Source organism: Ambystoma mexicanum, chromosome 9 (assembly GCF_040938575.1).
Source record: "Ambystoma mexicanum isolate Mex_15411 chromosome 9, UKY_AmexF1_1, whole genome shotgun sequence".
Taxonomy (NCBI): Eukaryota; Metazoa; Chordata; class Amphibia; order Caudata; family Ambystomatidae; genus Ambystoma; species Ambystoma mexicanum.
Genome location: NC_090931.1, coordinates 1,487,120,477 through 1,487,137,084, shown reverse-complemented (window position 1 = coordinate 1,487,137,084; position 16,608 = coordinate 1,487,120,477). Strand labels below are relative to the sequence as shown.

At 48.8% G+C, this 16,608-nt stretch overlaps 1 protein-coding gene across 1 annotated transcript in view; it reads left to right on the top strand.

The window, feature by feature from the left end:
• The window catches only part of LOC138489822 (uncharacterized), a 47,157-nt gene that overhangs the window by 10,329 nt on the left and 20,220 nt on the right, over positions 1 to 16,608 (top strand). The gene's annotated exons all lie outside the window — the stretch shown is intronic.

The following is a 16,608-nucleotide window of genomic DNA, read 5'->3' as shown; positions in this document are numbered from 1 at the left end:
AACCTGTCTGGCCGAGTCCATCCAGTAGGCTTCTGCCATGCGCCGCTGGGTCAGCCTGATGGTGCACAGTAATCACCTTGGGATATTCATGGGAAGCCCCCGCCCAACTTCAACCTCCGGCGCAAAGGACATCTCTTCTGTTTCCCCCTCCTGGGTCAGCATGTGGGGACAGGTGTTTGTGTGTGGGGAGTGAAGGAGGGAGGGTGTTCCATGTGAAATCCCCAGGATTGGAAAAGGAAGTTCCTGCAAGTCTTGAGATGGGGGGGGTGGTCTCCCCACAATATCCAGCCCCAAAATTGGGTGCCGATATGGCGCCTGTTGTGATGCACCTCACACCCCTTCCAGACACTTTCAAACCTCCCCTTACTGTGTTATTTGTCAGTTATTGCAAACGAAGTGCACCATCCAAATTATGTGCCCTGTCTGGAGAAGTGTGATAAGGGCATTAATTAGAAATCCAGGAGCTCAAGTTCTTTCCCGATGTGCACCACAACATGAGTAAGCCTACATTGCAGACACAGACTAGGTTTCCATAATGCACTAATAAAATTAATAATCAGAATGCTTATTATTATTGATATATCTTGTTTTTATAAGGCACTTCAACACTGGGCCGACCAAGCTCCACGATACTATATGTCAGTAATTTTCAAGTAAAGGGTACTCATTCTATCCACCACAGAAAGAGTAAAGGCTGCACCAGCCTTTCCTGGAAGCCCTCTATTGAGGGTGGAGACTCCCACAGTATTTGGCCTTTCTTTGTTGAGCAATAACGTTACAGCAGCCTCAGCCATATAATCCTCCCCTCTCCCTCGCAACCCCCTCACTCCTTTCAAACGTACACATTCTAGATCCTCCCATCTACTTCTATCTCCAGTCGGACCTTTGCTTCCACATTCTATATTCCATTCACTGCTGGGCTTCTGTTTATTTACAATCTATTTTGTATCAGACTTTCATGCAGATTTGCCTACCTGACCAATACTTTAACTAACATTCCCATATCAATATGTAAAGCATCTCCTTTCCTTTACATACAAACATACATACAAACAATATATATATATATATACATATAAAAACCATGTCAAATCATTCTATCTCTTCACCGTGGCATCTTAGCACCCCTTTCTTTGTTCCATATTTCTCCATTTTCCAATCTCACTGAATTTCCCAAATCCACCTTGACCACCACAGCTTTTGAGAACTTTGACATGCCCTTTTGCACATTTCGCTCCAACTTCACTTTTATGACTGTACCCTTAGGCATGGGTATGACCCGCACACAGTTTAACATGTCATACCTTTCTTCAGATGCTAATCCTTGCACTTCCACCCTTCTTGTCATTTCTTCTTCCTTCACCTTAACTGCACCTGATCTGTTCAGCCACTCCGGACACAATCTAGTATTTGGCTTTCGTCTCCACAATCTTTCAAATGGCAATGTGCCTATAGTACTGTGTGGAGCTAGCCTCTTTTGGAAGACCCCTTCCATCACCACTCATACTCAATCACCCCCAGTGGTTGTCGCTACTCTAACCACATCAATTAGGGTTCTGTTAAAACGTTCAATGACAGCATTTCCTTTAGGATGGTATCGAGTCATTGTTGCATGTTGTATCTTATTTACTTCCAGAAATTCTTCAAACTCTTTCACTACAAATTGCAGACCATTGACCAATATCAATCTTTTAAGAACATCTTCCCTCCAAAAACAGCTTCCAGAAACTGTATAATCTTCCTCGCACTAATGTCTTTCAATACACTAACTTCAGGACATTTTGACAAAATATCTACTGCTATCACAATCTTATTCCCTTGAGCTCCTCTCGCGTTCAATGGGCACAATTTATATCATCGTTAATTCTGTTTATTCAGATACTAAAGATCCATCAAACAACATAATACATAACAATTCAGTCACAGACGACTAATCACCAATACATATTGTAAAAAAACAGCGAACGGCACCAAAGTGCTAAAAACAATATTTCATCTTTGCAGCAAATAAGTATAATGTGGGTACGCATATTTTAAAAATGACAGGAATAGTCTGACACATCTTTGCATCATAATTTTAAGGCATTTAGATTTTTAGAAAATAAATCAATCACCCTCCCATTATTATTATAATTATTATAATGGTTGAGTGTGGACCTAGCATCGAGAAGCAGCAGAGCGCTTTACAGAGTCATACAACAATACAGATACACAATGGATCGGAGAGTTGTCAACATAACAGATATACTGCGGGGGGCTAGGATACGGAGGGGGCACAGAGGAGGTGTACAGCTGTACAGGCTGTGGGGAGGAGAGGGGCAGACAGCGTCTACTAGGTCAGGTGGCGCAGAAGTGACGTGATGGCCTAGGTGTTGAGGAGGCGAGACTCCTTGAAGAGATGGTTCTTGAGTTCTTTTCTGAATTGTGGGAGTGTGGGGGCCTGTCTGATGCTGACGGGAGGAGGTTCCATAGTCTTGGTTCATAGGCAGAGGAGGCTTGTTTTCTGGTCCTTTCCTTTTTGCAGTGCTGGATTTCAAGACTGCACGTTTCCTGGCTTCTAGTGGTGCGCTGTATGCTGGAGATGCTGTGTGAGTTGAGGGCAACTGCCTTATAGATGATGCAGCAAGACTGGAAGGTGATTTGTGCATGCAGTGGGAGCCAGTGAAGGTCGATGAGGGCCAGGGTAGTAGTATATGCTTAGACACTTGATGAGGCGTTTGGCCGTGTGTATTACACATCTCAGTGGCACAAGGGAGGACGATGGGAGGCCTTTGAGGAGGGTATTGCTCCCATCCAGGTGGCATAGGACCAGTGCTTGATCGTGGATCTAAAGATGTCTGAAGGGAGGATGAGCTTGGCTTTCCTCAGGAGGGAGAGCTGATACCAAGCACTCTGAGTTTTCTTAGCTATGTGTGTCGTGAAGGAAAGGTGTTTGTCGATGTGAAACCCGAGGGACTTGGTGCAGGAGGTGAGCTCAGCTGTCGAGCCCTCAGAGTTCATGGTTGATAGCCAGGTCTGTATAGCTGGGTGTTCGGTGTTGGTGAAGAGTAGGAATTCGGTCTTGGAGGGGCTGACCTTCAAGTATGCATTGGACATGCAAGACTGAAATAGCGAGATGCAGGTTTTAGCCTATGGATGTCCTTGATGGAGAAGATTTTGAGGTATAGGTGTGTGTCATCAGCATATTGGTGGATTTGGATGTTCTGTGTGGCTAGGAGGGCTCCCAGCAGCTCCATGTATAGATTGAAGATCACTGGGGAAGGTTGGAAACCTGCAGGACTCCACAGGTGACGGGTAGCATTGGCAATCTAGAGGAGTCCATCTGAACAACCTGTTGGCAGTTGGCGAAGTAGGACCCCATCCAGCATAAAACAAGGTCGCTGAGAACCATGCGCCGATGTAGGTTGTCCGTGAGCGCATGGTCATCTACTGTGTCGAAAACGGCCAAGAGGTTTAGTAGAACCAGGAGGCCTTCGTCAAGGATATTGAGTGCGCCGTCGACCACCTGTTTGGTTGCCGTCTTCATACTGCATCAGGGTCTGAACCCGTATTGGTAGGTTTGGAGGAGATTGCTGGTGTCGATGTGTTGCTGCAGTTGTGTGGCTACCACTTTCTTGATGATCTTACCTAGGAAGGGAAGATGGATGATGGGGCGATAGTTTCTTAGGTTGTTGGGATCTAGAGTAGGTTTCTTTAGTAGAGGGAGGATTTGTCCTGTCTTTAGGTCAATGGGAAGGTTCCTTGAGTTAGGGAGCTGTTGAAGATCTCCAGGTAGGAAAGGAGAGCTTCTCCGGAGGGTCTTGAGGATGGATTCTATGAGGATTTAGTCCATATACGATGTGGCTTTGAGGCCTCCAGAGTTTCTACCAGTTCTCTGTAGCGAGTGTCTTGAATGTTGTACAGGGTATGAAGATTTTGTGAGGTGGGTCTGTGAATGTAGAGCTGTTGTCTGTGCTGGCGAATGTTGCTGATTTTGTCAATGAAGAAGTTGTTGATGGCAGTGGACTTTTCAATGGAGTGTGGAATGGCAGGGTTGGGTAGCAGGTTGACACTGTGCTTGGCCGCTTCGAAGAGGGCTCTGCTTTTATTGTCGCCTTCTACTATGGTGCTCTGATAGTAAGAGTCCTTGGTTGTGTTGATTAGTTGTCAACGGGTTGCTCGAGGTTTCTTGGGTAGCGCCAGGTTGGATGCGGTCCTGGAGCAGTGCCAGGTTTTTCTCTTGTTTCCTGATGACTCTTTTGCTGAGGTTGAGTTCTTGCGTCTACCAGGATACGGATGGTTTCAGTTTGCATGTGCTTTGTTTCAGGGCATTTGCTGGTTGATGGAGGCTGAGAGGGAGGCGTTGAATGCTTCCAGTAGAGTGTTGCAGTCAGTTGAGGGTGTTCAGTCCATTTGATGTAGAGATTGGCAGGACCTCCATGGGGGCTTTTACTGGGAAGTTCTTGAAGGACCTGAAGGTTCATCTGATGGGGTTCTGCTGGGAGTGCTTGACTGGGAGTGCATAACTGGGGTGGTGTTCACGATGTTGAAAAGCATGGACAGGTGGTCAGACCAGTCAAGCGGGAGAGGAGAGCTGTAGTGGAGGGAAGGCAGTGCTGTGATGATTAGGTTGAGGATGTTATCTTTCTCGTGCGTCGGGTCTATTGTGTGCTGTGTGAGACTGAGGGTGTCGAGAAGGCTGAGGAGAGCTTCCTTCATCAGTTTGGTGACCTTATTCCCTGGGAGGTTGAAGTTGCCTAGGAAGATGTTGTTGGCGTGCGTGAGGGACTTGGTGGTGACTAGGTCGGTGAAGTCTCTGCTGAAGGCGGTGTTGGTAGGTCTGTAGATGAGATGGAAGGTGACTGTATCTGGTGGGAAGTGGCAGTAGAGGACTTCGAAGGAGCCAATGTTGTTGACGTCAAGTCTGGTGCAGGGCCACAAGAACTTGTGGATGACTGCGAGGCCTATGCCGGTCTTGTTCGGCCGGCCTCTATGTTAGATGTTGTAGCAGTCGGGCACAAGGACTTCTTGAGAGAGCACATCACCTATTGCCTGTCTGTACTTGAGTAGATGCTCACACGTCCACAGTCTAGCCCAATAGAATAATGGTTTGGCCCTTCAAGCTTTCGCGTTTGGCTGTAGGTCTAATTCAAGGCCAACGGGCAAATTAGGTGCACAAATCGGCAGGCACCTTCTCATCATGATTAAAAAGTGGAAACACACAAAATTTTAAAAAAGCGAGGAACAGTCTGAGGCATACCAATATAATTCTTTGTATACATCCTGACATAACTTAATTCTTTCATAGCATGCAGTTTTTAAATAACAAGCAAAAGCAACCTCAACCGTGGGCACAGACAATAGTAAAACAAGTGCTGGTTTCCATTGGTGCAGGTCGCTTGATCTAAGGACATTCTGTCGATATTCGAAACATAAGTCTTTATAAAGTGGACATAATAGCACAAAGTGCAACAGTGAATCCAATTCCCTGCAGAAACAATGGCTGTCACCTGTGTCAGAACCACCCTGCCATTTACATGTAGTAGTACAAGGTTTCTGGTCCGGTAACAACAATGCCTGTAAACTACCGGCACCGTTGTTACCAGACCGACAAACTACGAGTTCTGCGAGCGGCTGCCTTTCAACCCGCCAGGGCTGACCTGGCGAGTGGAATGGCACCCGCTCGCAGACCTTGACGGATGCACCAGCACCATTCATTAATGGTGCTGGTGCATCCGTCCTCCCCATTCCCTTTGAGTCCAATGGGACTCGAATGAGAATGGGAGAGTAATTTGTTCCAGCGCCCGGCAATGGGGAATATCGCCGGACTCATAATGAGGTCCAAGGTGTTTAAACGAGCCGAGGTTAATAATATCCAATGGTACTTTTTGGAGACAATTTTTTTTATTGTGCATTTTTAAGGCGCTTATACATCAAGTAAATTGTGTTTTAAAGAGCCCACAGGGCAACAGGGAGGGAACATGGGAATGAAAGGAAAATATAATAATGAACGAGAGAGAGGCGGACCTACTAGGCCTTGTGAGCTTTCAGAGCGTGCACATGCAGAGAGAGAAAGGGATGGGGGGGAGTGCTAGGGAGTAAGTTGCAGACTGTTAAGTGACTGGCAGAGATCACTTGGTGAGACTGGTCACCTGCCAATAAATAAGTGCAGGCCTGTGATCGCACAGACCAGTGGGAACCTAAGGTAAGTGCAGGGGGTGGGCAGAGGCTGAAGGCGGTTGGGGGTGGGAGGCAGGTGGGCTCATAAGGGCCCTGGTCACCAATCTCAGTGACTGTGGGGTTTAGCAAAGGAGGGATCGTCCACCAGCATGCTGTTTAGCGAATTGGTTGAACAGCAGAGAGTTGGTGATGGAGGAATGTAAGGAAATGGAGGGAGTGTATTTAGTGAGAGCCAGTTATAGATAGTGTGGTCCCTGGGCCCAGACAGCCTTATGGGTGATGCACAGGGATTTGAATTTGATCCTTGCAAAAACCAGGAGCCAGTGGAGAGCTTTTAGGCCTGAAGAGATGTTGTCCCTTGGCTTGAGGCGAAGGATAAATACTCAGCCGGGCCGGTGGCCGGATTCAAGAGGAGGTACGATCTTACACATAGTTTATCCCAGTTTGCCATCTCACGTAAACGTGCATGACCTGACCAAAAATGTGATTTGATCAGTGTGATCCGCAAACTCTCTAACCTTTTAGGATTATCAAAGTAATACTCTAAACTCTTACTGCCCATACTGCTAAACAAAGGCCATCTAACGCTAGGCAAATTACCCAAACTGAGGAGATGCTTTAGTAAAAGTCGCGTTAAAGTTCCCTCGCTGCTCACCCACACCGATTGCCACACTAGGTTCACCCTAAGCCTGAGCAAATCTGTCAGAAAGGCAATAGCAGTTTCTGCATGGATCATGTGTGTGGCTGCCGTTAGAGGCACGCCCAAAAGGCGTGCAAGAAAGAGTGCTTCCCCACTGTGGTGTATCCAGGTTCTCATAGCTCCAGAACTCACACCCATCACCCCAGTGCCGATGGATTTGCACCTATAAATCTCCAAGATATGACCGACACAGAACTGCCTCAAAGACTTGGCAAACCTAAACAAGCTGCCGAGGACTTGATTTCTTTTTAACCTCTGGTTAACAATATTAGTTTTCCCGGTGAGATGTTGACTGAAGTTAATCCCAAAATAGACAAAGTCCTGGCAAACCTGGAGTCTTTGACCCTCAGACTAATACGTAGATCCTGCATTCTTTTGTTTTTAGGGAAATAAACCATGACCTTACTTTTCCCGACATTGGCGGTTAGACCTCTCATCCTCATGTAGCTGCTATACATATCCACTGATACCTGCAGTGATTTGGGTGTTCGGGCAAGTAGAACTACGTCATCCGCATAGCCCAAGGCCGGCAACCTTCTGCCACCGCATTGGGGAACATCGGTGTTGTCCAATGTTGACACTAGGGAGTTCGTATATAGGTTGGACAGGAGGAGTGCGAGTACACACCCCTTCCTGACACCTTTTGCCACCCTAATTGGCTTGCTTGATTGACCATGGCTCCCATAGTGTACCCAAACCTATGAGTTAGCATGAAGGCACGCCATCATCTGGATCATTGGGTTAGGTATGCCCAGCGGAGCCAGTGTTTCCAAAGCAGCCTCCTCTCCATGTGGTCACAGGCCGAACCCGGATCCATAAAGGATACGTAGACAGGAGACGCCAGCAAAGACACATATTTGGGTGGTATCAGAGAAAGATCCAGACATTGATCCACAGTCCCCTGACCCGCCCGATAGGCAAGTCGATTATTAGTTAGGGGATTATGGTCTTCAACCCACTACTCCAGTCCAGAGCAGTGTCCCTTTAAAGAGTTTGGATGTTCCGCCCAGCAAGGTAACTCACTGTAGGAAGAGGGTTTGGCCCTGTCACCTTTTTTATAAATTGGGACAATAATGCCATTAAACACTTGGGTGAAGAAAGGGGGCCATAGAACGAGGTTAACACAAAACAAATCATTTGCACACCATCAAAAGCCGAGGCTTAAAGTGCTTTTTGTCTTCTCGTAACAACCAAAAGTTCCTCGACGGACAAAGGGGCCATTGTCACCAGGAGCTCGCAAGTGGCTGCGCCCTGGGTTCCTCTACAATCCTACTGCAGCTGCATAAAATATTAAACAGTCTCATGCAGGCCTGTTCCAGGATGTGCCCTTGCGCGACTGCAGCATGGCCCAGGTCTAGTGCCCTCATATTTCGAGTACAATTCTTCAGAAAGTTTTGGTATCATGTGAAGCAGCCGCCACACTTGAGTCGGGAGGATAGCTCAGGTGCAACGTGCTCGCTTTGGAAGCAAGACGACGCGGAGCACCACAGGTTTGATCGCCGGGTCTGTGCTTAGAAACCTCTGGGTATTAAGCGTGTTATGAATAACCTATCATATCATATCACTCGGAGCATCCCACTGTTCACTAGCGTTCGCTGCCTTTCCGTTTAGCAGCTCGCGTTTGTACTCCCGCCTTCTTCCTCTAATGTTAGCAGCATTTGGGGAAGGCGTTTTAATGGCAGCAGGAAGTGACCTCTTTTTCTCTCTGTAAGCGTTGGAACGTCAGGACATTCCTCTAGCATTCCCACTTGTCTTGGCGGGCTTAACGGGGCAAAACGTCAACCTGCTATTCTCCACAAATAGGGTAAAGGATTTGATGGTCTCTGCCAGTGAAGACATGGTATCAAGACAGGTCATTAGAACTTCCTTGTTTAAAGCCAAGGTCTTCCTGGATGGCTCCAGCTCTCTATCATCCTGCCAGTGGACTACCCTGCTTTCACTAGTAGTACTGTGTGGATGTCACCTGTAGCGGTCACTGCCTACCCCGACATCCAGTCCTGCGAGAGCGGAAGATGGTCGCTTTCCGTTTTTGCAGGATCTCTAAACCTCTGATACTACTCCACCACTTCGTCAGGATCAGAATATCATCTATGATGCTACGGAATCGGCTGTTGCCAAAGGTATAGCTACCTCCCGTGTTAGATTCCCCTGGCCCATTCATTGCCCTGACGCCAGTCTCCGTCACCAATTCCCATAGCAGCAGGGCATGGCTAGACATGACAGGGTGCACCGGACATGCCTTTGGAATTGATAAGGCTATTTCCTGCGCATTGTCGTAGAGGAGCTCTTCCCTGATCCTAAGTGAACATTAAGATCCCCTCCGACAATCACAGGAAACTCAGATCTCTTATGGAGAGAAACCTTTGCCATTAGATTTTGTAAGGATTTTATTAAGATTTTTGTTATTAACCAACCGAAGGGAATTTGCACTAGGCCTTTTGGCTGTCACAGAGAAGATATTCCCATTCGACTGACCCTCTTATATAGTAATCCATCCCAAAGAGATCAGAATGTTGGGGGCCAGCCCCCCGGAAGGTCGACCTTTGGCTCTAGAGCTAACTGCTGCCATCAAAAAATGAAAACTCTCTCTATATATATATTTATATATATATATCTCAAGTACCACTATATACATACAGTGTCTGGCACAGGAGCCATCTTCATTGAGGGAGTTCTTGTCTTGTATTTCAGCTCTCAATGCTAAGGGAATCCCCGTGTCTTAGCTCGAACATGAACCGCCCCATCTTTAATCCTGTGGAATAACCCATTCAGACATCCGGTTCCTTTTTCAAATTCATTAGGATACCATTCTCGTATCTCCTGCAACTCTTGCACAAGCTAATCTGCACACTCCACTGTCAGCATCTGCTGAGGATTTTCTGGGTCCGCCTTTATCCCCAGGGTCAGCTTCTGCATCCCACGACAATACATGTCCAACGGGTGATAGTAGGTGATAGTAGGAGATAGAGCGTGTAAGGTCGAGAGGAGTGAGGGGGTTGCGAGGGAGAAAAGAGGGTCACGGGGATGGGGCTGCTGTCTCGACCCTTGTAAGATATCAGATTGAAAATCACTAACCTGAACTCCCAGGAACCAGGATGACTGTACTCTTTGGGGAAACCGGTGAACCGTACGCTCTGTTAAATATATCACAGGAGCTTTGGTTCCTCACCCTCCCCAAGGGTGGTTAGGTTGGGGGGCACTGGAACCGGAACACTGTGCTCCTGGACCACTGTTGAGGGTAGCGTGGGTAAATGCATGGGGAAAACAATAATATTGTGAGTTGAGTATGAGGTCTATATGACTAAATGTACTCCTAGGTGAAGCCTCTTGGTTACCTGTGATTGCTAAATTGGGATGCTGAGAAATTCAAACTAAAAGAGGCAGTACACTTACAGTCTGTACAATAGTCAATTGCCCCAAAACAAATAACAAAAGTAACTTCTAATTACCTAGTCAAAACGAGAACACTACAGGGCGTAATCCTGGAGCAATACAAATGAGCTCAGCAGTGAGCTCCATGGTCCTTGGCATCTGAGGTTTGCAAGATGCTGAACCCTACAGATGTCCTTACGTATGTACACGGGGGGGGGCTGTGTTGCCGTAGGATGTCCCCCTACGTGTTGTTCATCTGTGGCGGATGTTGGGTTTGCCTGGAGCCAAACACAGCGCAGTGCTGATGGAGCATGTGCTCGATAATACAGGCCGAACAGGAGCTGAGAAAGAAGTCGCTTGAAGCAGGTTGTGGGTTACTCCGGAAGTGCCGGCTTCCCATCGGAAGTCCAACCCCCCAGCTTTATACCGCCTCATCCAGCATGGCGCACTAATGCAGCATTTATACAACATTCCTCGCCGTTTTCCCATGAAATAAATGAACAATTGACAATTAACAAAACAGTCTCAACTCGACCGTGCGTCCAGTCTCTATTAGCACACATTGGGACTCATTACGACCCAGGCTATTAGCACCATGGACCATGCCGGTGTCCGCCATGGCGGAATGGGGAATTACCACCCCATTCCGAGGTTGGTGGGGCGGTAATTCCCCATGCCGCCATGGCCCTTCCCCATTCCCATTTTTGCCCCATAGGGCTCAATGGGAATGGGGAAGGTGCTAATAACGGTACCGCAATTTGCGGTACCGTTATTAGCACCAAAGTCACTTTGCGGGTCCCTACTTTAACGTCTGGAAAAACCAGCCACTAAGGTTGGGTCCCGCAAAGGGACCTCGTAATCAGGCGTTAAGGGTTTAACGGCGCCGACACCTTTTACAGTGCCGTTAAACCCTTAACACCAGGGTCGTAATGAGGCCATAGTCATTTAGTCTACCTGGGGACCTTGTGGCTTCTCTCAGGTTGTACCTGCTGTGCCGGTAGGTGGGCTTGCCGCTGGGCTCTCCCTTGCTTCTATGTCAGCGGCGGGACTAACTGGTGGATCGGGCATCGTCGCTCAGGCTTGGAAGTCGGGAACAGGCTCTGAGTCCTCTAGGGTGGATTGGTTCCTGTTGATGTCGTTCGTCTTCCTCCTCCTGTGACCGGCCTTGATCTTCTTCCACGTGGTTTTGGGTACTCATTTGAACCAAGACGCATTCCGAGCCATTTTCCTGCTTCCCCTGCTGGCTATTATTATCGCCCCTTTCCTCCAGACCACGATCTATGGGGTGTGGTCATATTGGCTCACCAGCTTCGACTTTGGGACGTTACATGGGATTAGCACCTGATCTCCCACCGTGTGGTGAGTTCTGCTCACTCGACGTTCAATGCTCATGTATTCCTTCGCCGCCACACTTTTTCCGTGCGTTCGTTGCTGGTTCATGTTGTCCACCTGTCTGCTGGGGTGGTGTGGTATCGAGGAGTTCAAAACGCTCACATACATCAGGTCGGCTGGGTCTATGCCAGTCGCAGCATGGGGTGTCAGCCTGCAGTTCCGCAGGAATCAGCATAGTTCCACTTTCCATGGGCTGTTCTGGGCCTTTGCTATGCGCAGTACCTTGTTTATCATTCTCATAAACCAATTGGTGTTGGGGTGATGTGGTGGTGTTGGATGTGTAGGTCATAAATGTATTTTGCCAGCTCTTTCCTTTGGAAGGGGGGTCAATTGTCACTCTTTATGAATTTTGGTAGTCCGTGATTCGTGAATATTTTCTCCATTGCTGATATCACTGCCTCTGCCGCTGTTCATTGTATTACCTCCACCTCAGGGTACCCTGAGTAGTCGTCCATGACAACCAGGAGGTATGTTGTATCCTGCACTGAGCAGAAATCAACGCTTTTTGCATCTTACTGTGCTGTGCCCTGCAGGGCTGTTCAGATCGGCTCATGCCTTGGTGGTGCACTGGTCACCTGGCATGGGTGGCATGACGACACCAGGCACTCAACCTTTGCGTCCAATTGCAAGAACCACACTCTGTGGCGTATTCGGGATCGGTCCTAACGATTCCTTGATGTCCTTCATGTGCCAGGGTGATAATTCTGTCCCGGAGACTGGCCGGGATGAGGATGCGTGCGCCTCTCAGAATTAGCCCATCACTTGTGATGGACAGTTCCTGACGACCTGTGAACACCCCTGTTAGTAACTCCTTAGCCGTTGCCGTGCGGTGGTGGTTGTTGCTGAGGAATGACTTTCACTCGCCTGCCAGTATTGCGTTCTTCAATAGGTCGCAACATGGGTCTGCGTTGGTGGCTTAGACAATGGTGTCATTACGAGTACGTGGTAGGGGGTTAATGGCACCGGTAAGGATGCCAGTGCCGTTAACCCCCTACTGCCGCATTCCGAGGTCCCTTAGTGGGTCCCACTAAGGCTGGCTGGTAAAACCAGCCGTCCTTAGCGGGAGCAGCTAAGGGACCAGGGAGCTAATAGCGGGCTCGTTATTAGCTCCCTCCCCATTCCCATTGAGCCCTATGGGGGCTCGAATGGGAATGGGGAATGGTTTTCTGAATGGGGACTTATCGGGTCCTCCAAGGTTGGAATGACCCGGTAAGTCCCCATTCTGAGAACCCGGACACGACTTTGGAGGCAGCCATGGTGCTAATAGCACCATGGCTGCCTCCAAACTCGTAATGACCCCCAATGTCTGTAATGCTGACTGCTTCATGGTGCTCACGATCTGGCAGATGTGTTCTTCTGTTTCCATAGACTCTTGTTGCTGCCCTCGGCTGCCTTGACAGGAAATCTACAGGGTTACCGGCTCCCATTTGGTAGAGTAAGTCAAATTCGTACTGTTGGAGGTGTAATAACCACTTTGTGATCCGCGCTGGGGGTGCAGGGTTGAGCCTGTGAATATTGTTAGTAGTGGCTTGTGGTCCGTGTGCGCTTTGAATTTCGGTTCGTAGAGGTAGAGGTGGAAATGTCTGTAGCCCCACAAAACTGCGATGGCCTCTTTCTCAATGCGGGAGTATCACTGCTCTGTAAGTATCAGGGCCCGAGAGGCATATGCGTTTTGCTTAGTCTCGCCGGATGGGGAGGTTTGTACCAGGATTCCCCCAGCCCCACAGGGCTTGCCTCTATGTATAGCTCTGTCTGTAGTGTGGTGTCGTAGGAAGCCATGGCCATGTCAGCCGATAGCGAGTTCTTGATCTGCTCAAATGCCTCTTGACAGCGAGGGGTCCAGGAGAGAGCCAGACCAAGCAGTGGAAGCCAGGAGAGCTTGCATGAAAGAGAAAAACAGGGAGAACAGAGCTGGTGAGGACAGGAGAGAGCCAGATCAAGCGGCAGAAGCCAAGAGTGCTAGCAGGAAAGAGAAAAACGGGCAGAACAGAGCTGGAAAAGACATGAGAGAGCCAGGCCAAGCAGCAGATGCCATGAGAGCCAGAAGGAAAGAGTAAAACAGGCAGAACAGATCTGCAGAACTGAAGACATTAGAGCGCTAGACCAAGCAGCAGAAGCCAGGAGAACCAAAAGAAAAGAGTAAAACAGGCAGAACAGAGCTAGAGTAGACAGGAGAGAGCCAGCCACGCCGTAGGATCCAGGAGAGCCAGAAAGAAAGAGAAAAACAGACAGAACAGAGCTGGAGAAGACAGGAGAGAGCCAGCCCAAGCGGTATGATCCAGATGAGCCAGAAAGAAAGAGGAAAATAGACAAAACAGAGCTGGAGAAGCCAGGAGAGAGCCAGACCAAGCAGCAGAAGCCAGGAGAGCAATAAGGAAAGAGTAAAACAGGCAGAACAGAACTGAAGACAGGAGAGAGCTAGACCAAGCAGCAGAAGCCAGGAGAACCAAAAGGAAAGAGTAAAACAGGCAGAACAGAGCTGGAGAAGACAGAAGAGAGCCAGCCCAAGCAGCAGAAACCAGAATAGTTATCAGGAAAGAGTAAAACAGGCAGCACAGAGCAGGGGAAGAGCAGAAAGGAGAGAGCCAGACTAAGCAGTAGTAGCCAAGATAGCCAGAAGGAAAGGGTAAAACAGGCAGCCCAGGGCAGGGGAAGAAAGAGGAGAGCCAGACCAAATGGTAGAAGCCAAGACAGCCAGAAGGAAAGACAAAACAGGCAGAACAGAGCTGGAGAAGACACGAGAGAGCCAGAACAAGCAGCAGAAGCCATGAGAACCAGAAGGAAAGAGTAAAACAGGCAGAACAAGTCTGCAGAACTGAAGACATTAGAGCGCTAGACCAAGCAGCAGAAGCCAGGAGAACCAAATGAAAAGAGTAAAACAGGCAGAACAGAGCTAGAGTAGACAGGAGAGAGCCAGCCACGCGGTAGGATCCAGGAGAACCAAAAGGAAAGAGTAAACAGGCAGACCAGAGCTGGACCAGACAGGAGAGAGCCAGAACAAGCAGTAGAAGCCAGGATAGCCAGAAGGAAAGAGTAAACCCGGCAGAACAGAGCTGGTGAAGACAGGAGAGGGGCAGATCAAGCAGCGGAGGCCGAGATAGCCAGAAGGAAAGAATAAACCCGGCAGCCCAGGGCAGGGGAAAAAAGAGGAGAGCCAGATCAAGCAGCAGAAGCCAAGATAGCCAGAAGGAAAGAGTAAACCCAGCAGAACAGAGCTGGAGAGAGCCAGGGAAGCAGAGCAGTACATAACTGAATGGGAGAGGAGAGAGTAAAGCAGGCAGGAGAGATTCTCCACTGGGGAGGAATGATCCAAAAGAGAAGAACAAAGCTGGAGCGGAGAGAGCAGGACAGGCAGAATTGAACTTGAAGGGAGAATAGAGGTAAACAAAAAACAAGAGAGTGTAAAGACCTGGAAATGGTAATATTGAGTAGAGGAGGATGAGCAAAGCAAAAAGACATAAAGGGGAGTGCAAAAGCTGGGACAAGAGAGAAGGAGGAGAAGAGAACACAGAAGAGTGATAAAGCAGAATTTTCCAGGGGAGGGTAGAGGAAGGGGCCCCACTCATTGCGGGCCCTTTTCATCAAAAGTCGCTTATCAGTGTTCCGAGGCACATACCCAAGCTCTCTTAACCCAACAAGACCCGTTAACCATTGACCCAAATTTGGTAAGAGCTGAGTGAAACCAATGCTCCACGAATATTTCATGCTCAGGTGGCCAGTCCATCCCAAGAGCCCTGGGCATGGCTTCTGGGGTCTAGCTTCTGGGGTCTGTTGGGTAAGCTCAGGCTCTTTTGTTTGGTAAAGTGAATGTTGAAAGCTGGGTTCTAGAATCTGCTAGAAATGTCTGATGCCTGTTGCTTCACGTGGCCCGTGTATCCCCAGTAGATATTCCTAGGGAGGGGTGCGGCTTTAGCAGGACCGCTTCCACCAGACACGCCTCCACTGCAGAGTGGCAGATCAGCAGGGGCACGGCTCTGACATCCCAGTACTACTCTGGCTGAAATGTTGATGCCCGTGACAGATGCCCGCCTGGCCACTGGATCACTTCTCAGGGCCTAGCGGCCCTTCTCTCCAGGCTTTAGCCCTGCTTGAGGCTTTATTTAGTTATTTATTTTTCTGCTGTGCTCCGAGAACCACAGCACTCACCCAGGACCCTCCGGGCCCGAGTTTCAGCCACTCCTCCCCCTCCCACTGCCGCCCTGGCTGCCACGAGATCCAGAACACCTATTTGAGCCCTCCTCCCAGGGCAGCCGGCTCAAGGCTCAGGCAAAGGGCACCTCCAACACCTGTTTGCCTGTTTGTCATGGGCGCTCTAGCTCCTGCCATGCCACAACCCCTGTCTTCTGCAACAATCAGGTGGGGAACAATATTTTGTGGGTTCATCAAGTGCTATAATTGGGCTGTGTTTTGATTCTAGCTGTATTTTGAATCTAGCTGTATTGTGTGCCGCTGCCCTGCATCTTTCCCACAGTGATGGCACTGTAGTCCTGTACTTTGAATCTAACTATACTTGGTGCCACTGCATTGCTTCCTTTTCCACAGAGATAGTGTTGTAGGATCGCACTTTGCATCTCGCTGCTGTTTTGTGCCACTAACCCGCATCTTCTTGCACAGGGACAATGTTGTAGGCTTGCATTCTGAAGCCTACAGGGATACTCTGGTACGTATAGCACTCCATCTAAATAGAACATAGCCACATCCTGCCCAGGGCACGGCCACTCACCCGCACACATCTGCAGCAATTCACTACTCGACATAACGCACATTACCTCTACCATTAGAATGCAGCTGAGTCCCACAAAAAATTTGGTCCAGCTGTGAGGATTGGTTATTTATAACACACTTAATACCCAGAGGTTTACTAAGCGCAGCCCTGGGGATCGAACCTGTGTTTCTCCGAGTCATCTTGCATCCAAGGCGAGCACGTTGCCCCAGCGCTATCCTCCCAGCAGTCTCCTTGACAGTCTATCACAGCATCCATCCAC